Source organism: Habropoda laboriosa, unplaced genomic scaffold (genome assembly GCF_001263275.1).
Source record: "Habropoda laboriosa isolate 0110345459 unplaced genomic scaffold, ASM126327v1 scaffold20, whole genome shotgun sequence".
NCBI lineage: Eukaryota > Metazoa > Arthropoda > Insecta > Hymenoptera > Apidae > Habropoda > Habropoda laboriosa.
Window position 1 is genome coordinate 1,416,272 of NW_017100143.1, and position 15,360 is coordinate 1,431,631.

General features: G+C 45.1%; 1 protein-coding gene across 1 annotated transcript in view; it reads right to left on the bottom strand.

Moving 5' to 3' along the window:
- LOC108573189 (beta-1-syntrophin-like) overlaps positions 1 to 15,360 on the bottom strand; it is a 186,067-nt gene that overhangs the window by 155,138 nt on the left and 15,569 nt on the right. The gene's annotated exons all lie outside the window — the stretch shown is intronic.

Below are 15,360 nucleotides of genomic sequence, written 5' to 3' on the forward strand. Positions count from 1 at the left end.
CACTGGTTGCGTTGAGAACGATAAAGTTCTGTCGCGCTGGCAGAACGAATGGAACGAGAACGGGACGGGGAAGGTGTTAGGGAAAAGTAAATGCGACCGTTTGTGAGGATGAATGATGGGAGTAATCCGGATGGCCGAGCCGGAGGAATGATTTATGCGTGTACGTCGGTGCGACGCGTTCCCCATTCGTTAGTCTGCTTCTCAAACTATCCTGTTGCGAACGTTGCGTTTATATCGTGAGTTGGTGCACGGGATACGTGTCGAAATTTCGATGAAGCGTGTGCGGGGATTGCTCTTTCGTGTCACCCGGTATCGTTATAGTTCAAGTGACTAGGTAAATTTGTAGCAATTGTTCCTCGAAAATCTCTACGAAGCAGATGCAAGCTCTGGTAGAATATGCTTGAGAATTATTCTCACTCACAAGTTTACCAAAATTTGCCACGTTTCCTACTTTAATTTCGACTGAAACATATTCACTTCGTCCACTAACGAACTCGTTAACCCACAAAATTATTACCACCTATTCCAAGTACGATTATACGTATAATTTTTATCTCAACATCGAGCACGACGTCCAAACACTCGCACTTCACACCTAAGTCTCTCTTCTAACTCGTTTCCTGCGCGAATAATCGTCAAAGTTAAACGAAATGTACATTGAAGCGTAACGAGGCGTGCGTGAAAACGAAAGATACAGGCGGGAAGAGGCAGAATCACAGGCGTTTCGCAAACAAGGGTGAAACACAGGGGGAGAAAGAAAGAAAGAAAGGAGGGGGAGAGGAGAAAAGAGAAAACGCGGGGTAGGAAATAGAGGAAAAAGAATCGACCCCTCGGGCGGCTCCGAGGCAACGTCGAAGTCGCGGTTGTTTTGTTATTCGTCGTGACGCGAACACCTTTCATTTCAGCGGCGCGTCGCGCGTCGTCGCGGCGCCAAATGGAAGAACAACGATTGATAAGTGGGGAGCTGAATCGTGGTGACGTTTGATGCACGTGTCACCCTCTCGCCGGAGCGAGAGCGGAGGATCGAATTCACCGGTGGCGCGCATTCGGTATTCATGGAAAACATTTCAAGAGTCCGCGAGGATGACTGGCGTGTAACTAGCGGAAACGGGTGCAATCGAGCTGCACCCTTGCCCCTCTGGGCAACGTGTTGTTGCTTAACTTCTGATAAAAATTTTTATAGGGTCAGACGAAGAGAAGTTTGAATTCTCGCACTTGGAATATTTTTGCGAGGGAAAAGAATGTTGGTGGCGTTCCAGATGGAACACTTGGCAAGACTAAACGCCAAGTGCAAAGAATGGAAGGTATAGTTGGTCAAAGTGATACAGCGAGGTCGTAAAATCTGTCAGACTTCGAAGTACATTTAATCTGAGGGTTATTCACGGTTGTTCAGTATCGAATCTACACTAAAACTGTCGAGTATTAAGAACACAAGGTCCCGAAGCTGCGAAGCAGCAAGAATCTAGGTAACTCTGACATTTTCCGGGGAATTCCAAGCACAGAACCGGAAAGTTTAACCAGAGACTCTGCAACAAGCACGTTTCGAGGAACGCTACACTTCTCGAACCATCAAAATCGCCATTTCACCGAAACCAATTCTACGTAGGAAAACGAGGCGCGTCGGATGATTCCGTGGCAAAACAAGAGGAACACGACAGTATCCCATTTTCCTCTAACACGAGAGAATAGAGGCACGCTCGATTCTTTTGGCCAAGATTTTACGAGGGCTAGACTTTTCCGCTTGGTAATCCGACCGTCTGCGAAACAGCTTCAACGATCCTCATTCTGGCATATTATTCCGGCTTCTCCGCGGCCGGCTGAAACAATAACGACTTCGACCGCTCCTAAAACAGCCAACCAGCCAGCTCAGCTATCATCGGCAGAAAGAACCGAGAGAGAGAGAAAGCTTGCCTCTCTCGTGAATCTTCCGCCGGTTCGTCTTTTACTGCTGCAACTTCGACGAGTCGCGATTAGCGAGTATACGACAGGATTGGACGTTTAAAAGGGAGAGGCAATTTTGAAAGGGGAAGGGCGAGAAGATTTCTCGTTGCTACGTGGAGAGGGATAAGGTATTTGGGGGTAGTAAACGTTTTAGCTGGCAGAGTTTCGAGGCTGTACAGTGTTCTTCATCGATTGTGTTCACCGAACACGTTGAAAGGTGTGAAACATCGAGTTAGACAGAATTTTACGTTAGCTGGAACACAGTCACAATTCTAATCAATCACATCAGATGATCCAACAGGTATCCTACGAAAGACACTGGATAAAACGACTCCTATCCCATATTTCCCAAGCAATCGTCTCTATTAATTCCATTTAAACCACCACTCTCCTCCTTTCTTCGTTGTATCCTGAAGAAAAAGCAGAGGCTCAACAGGACACACTTTATGAACAACACGGTACACCTAAAGAAAAGCCCCAGCGCCGTGTCTCCGCGTTCCAGCCTGGAAAACACAATTACCGGGGGCGACCCTAGGAACAGCCTTTCCCCATTCATTCGCCGTGTAAAAGCTGTCGATTGGAGCGAGTCTTTAAGCTCTCTTTCCCACCGTTCTAACCCTCCTTTCTTCGTTTCGACGAGAGAAAGAGCTAGAGATGGAGAGAGGTAGAAAGACGCGACGGTAAATGGTCCATCCTTGCCTCCTTCTCCACCTTCTCCTCCTTCCTTCTTATTATCAGCGCGCGCCTGCTACGAAAGAAGGAGGAATTCACGTTCAGCTGTTCGCGAATTTCCGCGCACCGACTCATCGGGACAATGCTGCGAGGAGGGCAGAGGGAAGGAAGGGAAGGCTTGGCAATTTCGCCAGACTTGCCACGATTCTTGCCACGCGGCCACGTTTTCCATTAGACTTTTCATGGACCAAGGAGGGGAGAGAGAGAGGAGGAGGAAAAAGAATCAAGCCTCGAGTCGCTCGGTTGACTCGCGCGTGGACCTTCATTGGAAAACGAACGAGGGCAACAGCCTGTTTCTGCTGTTTGCTCTTGAGAAACCGGGGACAGTACCCTTCTTGTTAGGAGTCTACGAGGTTTCAGTTTTGTGGATTTTTCGCAGTCGAGGAAATTTTCTACCCCCTTCTGCTCTGCGAGTAGCTTCGTTGGTTGGATTACGCTGGGATGATTTCTCTTTTTTCTATTCCTTTTTTTCCTCGTAGGCTAAGATGAGGTTCAACGGAGGCTTTTATTTCTCGAGGAACGATGAAGAATAGGTTTTTTTCACGACTGGGATTACGGCCGTGAGACAATTTCTATTGGGCCTGGTGTAATTTCCCGTTAGAATAGCCGGGGAGACTAGGATCCTCTGGCAGATTCTGCTGTTCAAACCTTAGCCTCAGCAGTTTCAGTGATAAAGTTAAACCGATTCCTCTACGTGTGTCCGCGTGCTCGCTCGATTCGACCTCGGATTTCCTGCGGTTGAGAAGAATTGCTCGACTCGTATCGTTCCATTTCGTCGAGTGATTATTTTACTTAATACCGAATTGACAGATTCCAACTTAGCTGTTCCTGAAACCATTCGTGAAGAAAGATGTTGGAGATTTTGATCGATTGTTAGGATATTTTGAGGATTTTGTCCAATTATTCCACGTTGTTTCTGATAGAAATTAGAATACAATGCGAGATCCATACTTACGTTTGCGAGCAGTTCGTGAACAGATCGCGAACCATGTTTTCCGGCAGTGTAGAATTGTGAATCTGTTCGCAAACAGTTCTGGCTTGGCATAACAAATGCTGCATAAAACACAATAGTTAATCTCCTCTAGCTTCATCGAAAGAAGATTGCCCAACGACACAAGATAAAACGGTCCATTCTATCTCCCATTCGACAATTATTACAACAACCAGCCAGACTGGGCAGTGGCGAATAGTTGAGAAGCCCTCACCTCAAACCTCTAACGGCACGTTTAATAATCGTTAAAGTTCGCGGCACGCTGTAAGGCACGCCCCATTGTTATGCGAGTTACGCGACCCCGTATATACGAGGAACGCCCCGAGAAACGCTGTACCGTTGCTATTTGCATACGTTCGTTTCGTTCGATTCACGAACGAGCTGGAAAAAAAAGGGAGGAAGGAAAACTCTATTCTCTAATCCTTCGAATTTATGGTACATGAAATAGATAGGTGAACGTTATTTATTTGAACGAGGGCAAATGTTCGGAATAATTGGCGAAAAATTCCGACGAATAGTTAGAGTCAAAGAGCTGACGAATATTCACGCTACGTTTACTCTAACTACAATTTCCGGTTATTTCCCTTAATCGCGAGTTCACCAGTCATTCTCCAAGTCCAAACACTCTATATTTACCTTCTAACGCAGGTTCGCGGGAACCTGTCGAGTACTCACAGAGAAACGAAACGTTTTCGTGCAGAGGAAGGGAAAAAAGGACAGGAATTAAACGTGAAACGCGGTGCAACCGTGTATAGCGAACGGTGGCTTTGTGTGGACCAGAGAGAGAGAGATTGAGAATTGGAATTGCAAACCGGATGATTTCAGTGTGTCCAAGTCATATCGTGTTAAACTCTGTTGGAGAAAAAAAGAGGGAAAAGAGGAAAGTGTCTGTGGAATTTGCTCGCGCCAAGTCGAGCTAACTATTCGCTATCTGAACTTGTCTCCGAGGTTTATTCGGTTCGTTACGAGACGTGGAATAAGATCAGCGTCAATCAGCCAGCGAAATAGTACCAAAGATTCGATTCTTTTAGAAGAACTGGCAAATTCGACGAAAGATCAAACTTCAGAGTTGGAAAAGCGCCTCGAAACCTTCTGTTCAAGTTTCGTGCAATCACTGCTTCGATATTCGTAAAGTCTACGAAATCATCATCGTTTTCAACTTAATGTACCTAAATTATTTCCTAGGCGTGTAGAAAGAAATTTCTCGTTACTTCTGACAGTAAAATAAACTAAAATAAAGGAGGCACGAGCGTTAAAGGGTTAATTGTCGCGAATGAACCGACGGAACGCTCAAACTTCTCCCTTCTGACTCGACACTTTCTGAACAATTCACCGCGGCGGAATGTTACGAAAAATATTACTGATCCCATAAATCCAGGTATTGCCCTGAAGTAAACGTTTCCCTCTCGCCGCCCTTATTTCCAACGGGTGAAAAATTAACGAGCGCGAGGCAAGAAAACTCTCTCTCTCTCTCTCTCGCGGAGAAACGATGGTGGTAAAAGGGAACACAGAGAAACTGAAGGGCGAGTGTGACGTGGCGGAGGAACGAGTCGCGCGAAAATTTCACTGCGACGAGTTTTTCCATTCCGCGTCCACCCCATTAATGTCACGCGGCCGTGCACCAGCGCACGAAAAGTCCAATCGTGCTTTATTTCGACGTTCTCTCCTGCCTGCTTTCCCGTGTGTACATCGTTCGACGAAAGAGCAACGCGGACGAGAGGAGTGTACTAACTGGACGAAAAGCACGCTGCGGAGAGAGAGATATTACCGGGAGGGTTGAAACGACGATGAAACAATTTGGGGAAGAAGAAACTCTGGTTCTTCTGTACACTGCGAGTTGATATTATGGTTAGGTTAGTTAAGAAACTTGTTTCGGAGGATATGTGGCCTTCTGAATTTTTCTCGAATTCCTACTCTCGAAGATACGAATTTAAGCACTTTTCCGTGCAGCGACGATGTCGTGGCTTTCGTCTCGGTCATTTTTCGAAATGAAATGTTGGTAGAACAGAAATAGTACAGACTGGTCAGACATTACTTTAGACTAATACAGATACGATAAATTGGATAGTCCACTTTCTTAATCTCCAGCTTATAAATTCTTTATTATTATTGTCTGAAAATAAATTTACAAAACGCTACAGATGCTTCAATTTCTCTCCAGAAATGCCATAACAGATGTTTCACGAATTAAAACAACTGTATACAATTGACGAAAATTATAAATTAGTTAAAAATTTATTTCCAACGTAACGCGATCGATAGAAAAGACGCGGCGCCGATGTGTCAATATCTAACGAATAACACGATCAACAACGATCTTACGTTGCTAATTAAAAATCCCAATATCAACGAGATCGACCAATTAACCGAAACAAAGGCTCGTTCTCCTCGACTCGCTAAACCTTTCCCCGCAACATTAGCCGGTTTCATCACCGGCAACAGGTCCGATTGATACGAAATACGTGAACAGTAAACGCGAGGTCTCCCTGTAGCTAATTAAAGCCGTCGAAAAGGCGCAACGAAGGAGAAAAAATTGTACAAAAGAGTGGTGGGGCTAATGAAAGAAGGGGGAGTCGCAGGGGAAATAAAAGCGAAGAACCTAGCTTGCTACGTGAAACGGGTCTCCGAGTGGATCCTAGCAGACCCGGGACAAGTAGAAACGGTCAACCATTGGTACGGCGAAGTTGGCGTGAATTTCAGGGGGTGCAGGTTGTACTGGCGTTAGGGAAAAGTTCGAATCGGTCGTAACAGCGAAATGGATCGTCGCGGAAATGAGGAAGGGGAAGAGGAAGGGATGAGGACGTGGAGAATCACGGTCCATCCCAGCGCCAGGAACCGCAAAAAGTTCGTACACAGCGCAATTTCGTTGCTGCCTGTTTACCACGTTTCACTCCGACACCGTTGTAGACTAGTTTCACCTATCGTACGAATGGAATGGAAACAACACGCTGTTCGTTATCCCCCTATCGGAGATTATTAGACCTCGGAGTTGGTCATCGCGAGGTGTTCTGGTGTGTTCCGGAACGACGACCATGCTGATAGATTGTTCCCAGAGAAGTTTATCTGGTTTTATGGATCTTGGATTTCAAGGGATAATTTGGGTTCAATTGGACGCATATTCTTCCTATTGACCAAATAAAATTAATTTTCAAATTAATGAAGCAAGTGAAGAAACGAAAGTTCTGAAGCTAGGCAGGAAAGTTGGTGGAGGATAGGCGGAATGGGAAAGGTTAGGGCGTTTCGTCCTGGGCCTCCTAGTGGACCCGTTGGTAAGGCTTTCTAGGCTGGAGGGACTGGAAGAACTCAGGTCAGAAGGTGTATATATACAAATAGGAGCCTTTATGAGGACTAGCGAGAACCTGTGGTCAGGTCCGTCCCTCTGGTGGTGGAGCGTAGGAAGATCGCTACAGTTCTGTGATTCGAATTTCTCTATACTTCTTTGCAAGCTGAGATTTATCTGAGTATAGCGAGTTTCGCGGATCCGTTTTGCCCTGAAAGAAACGCGTGACGGTTCTAATACGCGTGTCGTTTGCACTAGTGTTAATGCGGCACAAATTCGTGAAATTGTCCCTTTGCAAATTTAAAAGGTAATTTCAGCAAAGGTATTGCACATGATTTTCAGCGTGAATAATCTAGGCAAGGGTATAAATCAGTTTGTCATACGTAGCAGAAAATTGATTACGACACTATCCAGAAACTCCGCCTACGTTCCTCGAAAGCCATCAGACTAATCAGAAACGCTAAAACGGCAAAAGGAATGGACAAAACCCGAGCCATGCGGAGAGCTCGACAATCCGCAAATGTAATATCTAGAAAAAAAGGGTGGTCATTTAAGCTGCTAATTTCAGGCTGACTCAGCAACGCTGGCATATTAGTCGACGCGTGTATCAGTCACTTAGCATCGCAAAAGCGAGTGATCGTTAGCGTTGAACGTGGTCGTTTCGAGGGAGTCTCGATCGCGGCGCGGCTTTTAATCAACCGCCGAAGAAATCCGCCGCGGCGATAATATCGCGAGCCGGGAAGCCGTCATTTTAATTTCGCGCAGCGGACAATTTCAATTTCAACTTCTACCCGCTTCTTCTACACCTTTCGTTAAATATGTACCAGCCGCCGCTCTCTTAGCATAGAATAGTTCTACTTGCTTCTACCTCGCAGTGAGAAATCTCTCTCTCTCTTTGTACTCGCCTCGTGTAATTCCAGATTGTTTGTCCAACTACTAACTAGTTTCTGGCGCGACTGCAGGCACTGTTCTTCCGTAGACGTTCGAATTTCCCGCCATTTTTTAGCACTCGGTTACTGTATGAAGAGCGAAGCTAAAGTGGTAAGAAAAATATACCATTTGCTGAATGAAAAAAATGGAAAAACAAGCAAGGAATTTTTAATGTTTGTTCAAAAATGAAATTTTTCTAAAGTAGCAAGTTTGAATTGATTCTAAGAGGTTGACGATTGATCAATAATATTTTTCAAGGTATTGCGTGGAAAATAAAACTGACAATTAATTAACTACTAAATTCTCACTTGCCCGGTTAGGTGTCTCGAAGTAGCGACACTTAAAAATTCAGTTTAAAGACACTTTTGCAACTGTATTACCCCCGAAATAGCCGTAGTAACTACAACGGAAACATCGTGCAGACAATTACCAGCAAAATACCCCGGCCAGGATATTCTGGTTAATTATCAGAATCACACAAACCTCATCTAATTACCCATCGCACGAACAGGAAAGTCCTTCTTTTTGGCAAAATCGAACAGCTTGCAGTTCGGCACGCAACATTAAACCGAACCTCTCTATATCGCGTTAATTGGACCGGTGAATAAACATCGATTCGTTCGTGCAAACTTTCCGTTAGCGGTAAAAAACACGGAAAAGTTGGATCCAAACTGAAATTCGAGGGGCAGGTGAACGAGTGGGGAGGAAAATTTCGGCGTTATTCCTTTGCAAAAGGGGACCGTTCACCGTGCAAAATTCGCGCGAATACGCCGGCCAAGCCAAGCGAGACGGTAAACCGACCAAAAAGGTTAACCGGGCAAATCGGTTAAGCTAGCGAAATGGTTAATTGACCGCATCGATATACCAGCCGAAACATTAGCGGATTTAGTCGACCGGCTCTGACTCGGTTAAGCGGTTTAAACAGTCAGCGGCGTCGCGGCGACGGAAATGATGTCGACCTACTGTCGATCGAAACACGTTCGCGCAACCTGTGCTCCTTTATTAACCCTTTCGATTCCAACGACGTATCAATTGGCGAAACACTGTTGCAACTGGCCTCGCAAGGATACTCCAACTATCTGTAAAGTTGTATTTATCGATAACCTTTAAAGATGAAGTGGTCCTCGATTATTTTTTTTTAAAGGGAAAAAAGGAAAAAAATATTATGAAGAAAGGTTTATTGAAATACACATGCGTCCACGCCTCAATTTCAACTGCCCATTCGCGTTGCACGCTCTTCTGTTTACATTCTATCCCGCTCCCACACGCTCACTCTCTCTCTCTCTCTCGCCTGTCGCCGAAGCTTCTCCAATCACACAAAGATATAATTTGTTTCTTAATATTATATGTAGAGAAGATCTCTATCATCGGTACCTTAGAATAATTAAGAAGAATTCCAATTCTATGTCGTCTTTAATCAATTTTTTCCTAGCACATTTCCAACCCTCAACTTCGACCTCAGCTTTCACCCGTTCGATACGAAGAAAAATCCGTGTCAGATAATTTCTCGTGTAAATTTAGCTAAAATTAGCTCACGCGGTTTCCACATGTTCCCCGGTAAGATACAAAGCTAGGAACTGGCACAGAATCTTCCCCAATTGTTTCCTCCTAACCGACAAACCACCAAACCAGAATCAACCCGGTAGTACAAATGGCGTCAGCCATGTGGGAGCGTAATTTCTCGTTTATAAGCGTCGCTTAGCCGTCGTGTGTGCATAGAAGATGAATTCGGTAACGAGCATTTTCCGCGGGAACGCCCGGGAACGTTATATTCCCCGGTCGATGGACGTAGTCGAAACTCGACGCGCCCTTTTCACTCGGTGTACCCCTCAGGTGAGGGCCAGGTAACACGGTTACCACGAGCTTTGCCGTGGTAAAAACTGAAACACTCCTCTCCTCCCTCCGTTCCCTCTCTCTATATATATATCTCTTGGCAGCAACGCTTTAACCAGCTGCTTTTAATTCTCCGCTTTGACGCGACGAGCTACGGGGCTCGTTTCGTGCCTCAGCGTTAATAACCCTCGCGCGTCGAGATACAATGTAAACAGCGCGATGAAAGTGTTTCGCGAGCGGAAACGTTTCCGTCGTTTCGCAGGGGAGAGAAAGAGGATGAATCGAGCGTCATCGAGGGGGTTTCTGGAGCTTCGAGATTGCAGTTGGATGGGCTTGATGCGAAGGATAAATGTTCGTTCCTCTGATTAATGGAAGTATTAATCTCTATTAAGGTGGTTCAAGAGGATCGATGTGAACTGAATATTCTCTATTTTAGACAATTTTCTTTTGGATATTTCTGGGGGAACTAGGAGTCCTGAGTTTAGCTAATTCGAATATCTGCGTTGCGATAGCTAAAGAGATACTTCAATTCGATAATTACTTCACAATCGCGAAAATTAAGAAGAAATTTAACAACTATGCAACAATTCCACAAGGAAGGCTTGACAATTCAGAGTGTCCTGTTACATAAATTCCATAGATGCAGCATTAGCCAGAATTGTCTTAGGCAATTTTCTTCGGATATTTCTGGATCTTCGTTGTGATAGCTATAAAGGGACATTTAATTCGTTAATTCTTTCACAATTGTAAGAAATAAGAAATGAGTGAAAATGGAAGGAAACTTAATTTATATTCCAATAAACTTATCGAAAATGCAACAATTCCACAAGAAAGGTTTGACAATTCAGAGCGCCCTTGCACATAAATTCCAGAGATGCAGCGATTAGCCAGAATCTGCGATCCATTATCAAGCTACCATATCGTTACCACCGCGATCGAGGACGTCTGCACAAGAAACGCCTATTCCAGAGCCTATGGAACTGATCTTGGTGAAAACGAACTGGTACATGATCTACCAGCATCGAACCACGACGGCTTGAAATACCAAACTCGCGGGTTTCGCAAGCGACAGGGTTGTTCCAGTCGCTGGAACGCGACCACGGTGGACGCGGGAGGTTCATATCGGTCGTGGGTGGACAATTGAATGCCGATTTCCCAGCGGGCCAATCGGCGATTCCATCGAATCGTAATATCGTACGGAGTGTATACACGATGTACATCCTGTATATCAGCGGCCACGGATGCTATCGAAGGGGTAGAGGGTGAATAGAGAGAGAGAGAGAGGGTGGTGGTAACGCGGGCTATGACTAGATTTCAATCTGCGAGCGGCTGGTGCTCGCGTGGCCCGCGACCAAGCTTAACCCAGCCTAACCTCCAGCCACGCTGTGTATTTTAAGCGTATTACGCGTTCAACCCCCGTACACCCCTCGTGCGAGGCCTTTATCGCGCGTCTGCTGGCCAATTTCAGGCTAGTCTACTTTTTCCAGTATTCGTTCCGCGATATCGAGCTGGCGAACGCAACGGAGGTTTCGCGCATTTGTTGGAGAACGTGGGAATTTTTCTACGCTGGAATCTTTTTGCGTTTGGACATTGGAGAAGAGAGTTTCGAGAGAAAGAGAAATTAGGATCGTTTGGCGGTCTGTTGATCTTTGCGAAGTATGTTTGTCTGAATTTGTTGGGAAAAAGGAGTCCCGGATGAGGTTGGTGAAAAATTGAGAAGATTGTAGGAACGGGAAACGATGAAACGCGGGGAAAAAATATTGCACGGTGAAGAAGAAAGAGAAGGAAGAATTAGAATCACGCAGCTAGCCGACAGCAGAGCAGCACAGTTTGAACATTTTTAACCTTTCGAGCTGGCCGCTATTTAAATATCTCTCTCTTTCTCCCTTTCTCGCGGGTCCGGCAGGAGAAAAAAAAATTTATCACGGTCGGCAGCCAGGCGATTTAAACGCTCTGTGGAAATAGGTGGCACGGTCCGGCTCAAAGCGTTCAACAAACGCGGACGCTAACACCGACACGTTTCAGCCACGGCTGAATTTTAACATAAACAGAAAGCATGTTCAACTATTCCCTGAAAAAATACTGGAAGCGTCACATGAATGTCTCTGACAAATTTCAACCGTATTCAACCTTAAACGCGGCCTACGCGTTCTACGTGTGAATTCGCCAATCAGTAGGAGGAACTTTTTATTGAAAAATAAAATCCTGATCGAATTATACAATTTGCTCGATTATTTTCTCAAAAAATACCATAAGTCTCTTGAAGACACCTCTCAAACTTCCATCTTCAATCGAATTGAATTGAATTGGTGAATTCTAATTCAAAGCCTCAAACTATCGAAATAGACATCAATGCAGAAGGTCCTAAAACATTCCATAAATTGAGCCTCTGTGCAATCGTAAAAATAGCAGAACGAAGCTTCCTAGCAGACTATCTCAAGATTAACAACAATTTCACCACCTCGGTAGCATAAATATCAGAACCAGCACCTAGACCCTCTTCAAACCTAAAGACACTTTTCCTTCCTCACCTAAAACTCCCTCCAGTCACCGGCGAGATATTTCAACTCCCCCGAAAGAAGAAGAAGAATCATTATACCAAGCAATTAAGTCCCGTCACGTTTCTATTTTCGTCGAAAGCTCGAGGGAAAAAAATCGCCTACCAGGCATCGAAACGAAGAAGGCCAAGTCGCCTCTCGTTGGTATGTACGGTCGGAACCGTTCCATTTGTAGGAAGTAAAGGGGGGCAAGGAGTCCGTGATTCGGGTCGAAGCGGGTCGCCATAGTGGACTTGGTCGGCGGTGGGCCAACGCTGCCAGTCGAACGTGCCGCTGTTAACAGTTTCCGGGGAGTTAACAAGGTTTCGAGTCCGCGGCGGAGTACGGGACAATAGGACCACATTAGAGGCCGCCGTCTCCGGACACCTAAACCTGCACCCTGTTCCGGCCCTACTGGACCACTCTCGTAATATGCTCTTGTTGCTCCCTCTTCCGCCCTACTACGTCTGACTTTCCTTCGCTTTATTCACTTGCGACACCTTCTTTTGTGTCCAAGTTTCATTTTTCGCCAAGATGCTCCAATTCTGTCTTTTCTGAGCGACGAAGAGAAATACGGTCCCAAAATTTGAAGCCTGAAGACGTCTGCAGCTTTCTTTAACCCTTTCAGTATTACTGCCAAGTGTTGGTATATTTCTGAGCATCCAATTTAGTTAAGAATTTCGTTAAATGCAATTTAAACCACCTGCTTCCTTTCTCAAACAATCTACGAAGACGAGATTTCGTAGCTCGTTCGCCTTCTTCTTCGAGCTGCCGGTCGCCAAGCCGCATCATCTTCCTTCTGCTCCTAATTGTCAAGATGCACGCGTGACCCGACTGCACGAGCTTTATTCGCCCAGTTCTTGCCCGTCTTGCACGTCCGCTAAACACGTTGAGTCACGGACGAGGAGAGTGTCGAAGCTGTCGGTCCGCGATGAAACTCGTCGAGCAACCTCTGTACGCCGTTGATGAGACTCTTTCGAGCGAAATTCTGAAGCTCGAATGGACAGACAGCCAGCGATAGAACCGGGGTTCTGGCACAATGGTCAGCCTGTGAAATTCTTGAAGGAACAGTCTCCCCTGGGAGAATTACTCTCGAGCGAAATCCGAAATTTCGAGAATTCGCCAAGTGGAATAAGTTAGACTAGCAAGTTCCTCTTGAATGATTACCGAGCAGCGAATAGTGTGGATAAGATAAACAGACTTATCTTGAGCTACGGTCTACGGTGATTAAGGACCCACGGATTATCCCTTGTTCAGATTGTATTAAGACTGTTCAATCTTCGCGAAGGATCGTCCAAGAATGATTGAAGATTCTTCGAATTACCAATCGAGTTCAATTCTGCTCGTGTTCCAACGTAGAATAAAAAAAAAAAATACAGGTTTTGGAAGCCTCAAAACTCTCACGATTGAAGATTGAAGCCTGATACGAAAAATCTGATAGCTTCTTCTAAATTCTCATTAATCCTAAATGCTCCTAGCTAGTCTATTTGCTAATTAATAGCCTAGCTAAGCTATCAATGACCCCAAAAAATGGTCCTCTGTTTCATCCACGAAATGAACGTAATTGCGCGCACAGAAGAGCCTCGAAATCGCAGAAATCCCAGTTTCCGCTGGCAAAAAGGATTCTTAGGTTGGCTAAACACGCTCCAATTTCCAGAATTGCCCGGGACACGTAAGAAAACAAGCTAGAAGCGGAGTACACTAAACGCGGAGTCAGAGGACACGCGGCAAGTGGCGTGGCACGAAAATTCGCGAGTAACATCGCGTCGTATACGACCGACTTTCTCTCCCTCTCTCCTGTTCTGTGTGCAGCACGGTTGGCTTTGTGCGGCGCGCATAAACTCGCTAGAGTGGTTTCGCAGTTTCATTAACGCGGCAACTTAAGCGAGCGTGCACCAACTTACCGCTAATTCAAATTAAGTCGAGCAAAGCCACTGGCCGATACGGGCCGTTTAATTAGCCGAACCGAGTTATTGCTGGCGCGATCTTAAGGTAACTTGCGTCCTGGTATAATCGATTGGATTCAGAAATTCTCGATTGAATTTCTGATAACTTCGCCGCGTACGATCGTAAATTTCGCTTGCGAAGCTTTCACGATTTCGGAGCTTTTACATTGTTTCTGAAACGTTCTACCGAATAATACAGCGAGGAGAAATTTTGAAATTGATCAAAATTTGTGTCACTTATGAGAATCAACAACCAAGTGGCACTTTTATTCCAATCGAGTTAGTGTCAGATCCAACCGCTATAAAAGTCAATTAAAGCAACGAACACCAAAAATAACCAGAGATATGTCTTTACAGTCCTTCTCTTCAAAATCTGGTTTTCACGAGTCCTTATAATCGTTATAATATACACTACCGGCCAAAAGTTTGGAACCACCTCCCACTTTTCATCGACATTAAATCTGCTGCTAATTTTTTATAGATTTGAAGTTTATCTCAATTCTACATTTATCAATTTATCTAACATCGATTGATTCGAACGATAAAAAATTCTCAAAGTCGCTGACCTTTTTCTGGAAATTTTGCTGTAAATTGCAATGCTCAGTGATTCCAAACCTTTGGCCGGTAGTGTACGTTTGCATAGTCTAGTGCACTGATACATCGTTAAATTCTTCTCTAACAATAAGTCAGAGGCACGTCCAGCTGCAAATTGTCGGCTAATTAATAAGAAAACTGTGACACGCCCCAGTGTCCACTTTGGCCAGAGGATTACTGAATTTTAACCGAGTAGTCCGTGCAAGGGATCCAACGACACAATGGACGTCTCTCTTTCCCCCATTTCGGTTGAAAACGATTGTGCAAACGTGGCTCCGCGAGGAAATTTCATTAAAAAGCCCCAGTGTACGTTCGCGCTCCCCGCTCGCGGCTAAAGCAGCTTTTAAAAAGCCTTTTAATAGCCTTGTCCGCTCGAAATAATTCCCAAGTTCCTCCTTCTATTTCCTCCACCTTCTCCTGCTGCTACTACTTTCGCCAACTTTTTATCAGGATTTACGATCGAACTGATTAAGTATTTCGTCGAATACTCTCAAGTGGATTCCTAGTGAAGGGCATCGTTAATGAGAAAATTCGCGAGATGAAAGAGTGCTCGAAACTTTCCGGGATCTACGAGTC